Source organism: Budorcas taxicolor, chromosome 3 (assembly GCF_023091745.1).
Source record: "Budorcas taxicolor isolate Tak-1 chromosome 3, Takin1.1, whole genome shotgun sequence".
NCBI classification, from domain to species: domain Eukaryota; kingdom Metazoa; phylum Chordata; class Mammalia; order Artiodactyla; family Bovidae; genus Budorcas; species Budorcas taxicolor.
The window spans coordinates 37741548-37742422 of NC_068912.1; positions in this window are offsets into that span (position 1 = coordinate 37741548).

An 875-nucleotide genomic window follows, 5' to 3' on the forward strand; every position below is an offset into this window, starting at 1 on the left:
TGGAATGGGTTGTTGTTTCCTTCTCTAAAATGCAATATTACACAGCTGAAAAAAATAATAAATAAATTATATACATTATCAGTATCAGTTCAGTATCAGCTTAGTTGCTCAGTCTTGTCCAACTCTTTGTGACCCCATGAATCACAGCATGCCAGGCCTCCCTGTCCATCACCAACTCCTGGAGTTCACTCAAACTCATGTTCATCAAGTCAGTGTTGCCATCCAGCCATCTCATCCTCTGTCATCCCCTTCTCCTCCTGCCCCTAGTCCCTCCCAGCATCAGGGTCTTTTCCAATGAGTCAACTCTTTGCATAAGGTGGTAAAGTATTGGAGTTTCAGCTTCAGCATCAGTCCTTACAATGAACATCCAGGACTGATCTCCTTTAGGATGGACTGGTTGTATCTCCTTGCAGTCCAAGGGAGTCTCAAGACTCTTCTCCAACACCACAGTTCAAAAGCATCAGTAATTCACCACTCAGCTTTCTTCACAATCCAACTCTCATATCCATACATGACCACAGGAAAAACCATAGTCTTGACTAGATGGATCTTTGTTGACAAAGTAATATCTCTGCTTTTTAATGTGCTATCTAGGTTTGTCATAACTTTCCTTCCAAGGAGTAAGCATCTTTTAATTTCATGGCTGCAATCACCATCTGCAGTGATTCTGGAGCCCCTCAAAATAAATTCTGACACTGTTTCCACTGTTTCCTCATCTATTTCCCATGAAGTGATGTGACCAGATGCCATGGTCTTCATTTTCTGAATGTTGAGCTTTAAGCCAACTTTTTCACTCTCCTCTTTCACTTTCATCAAGAGGCTTTTTAGTTTCTCTTCACTTTCTGCCATAAGGGTGGTGTCATCTGCATATCTGA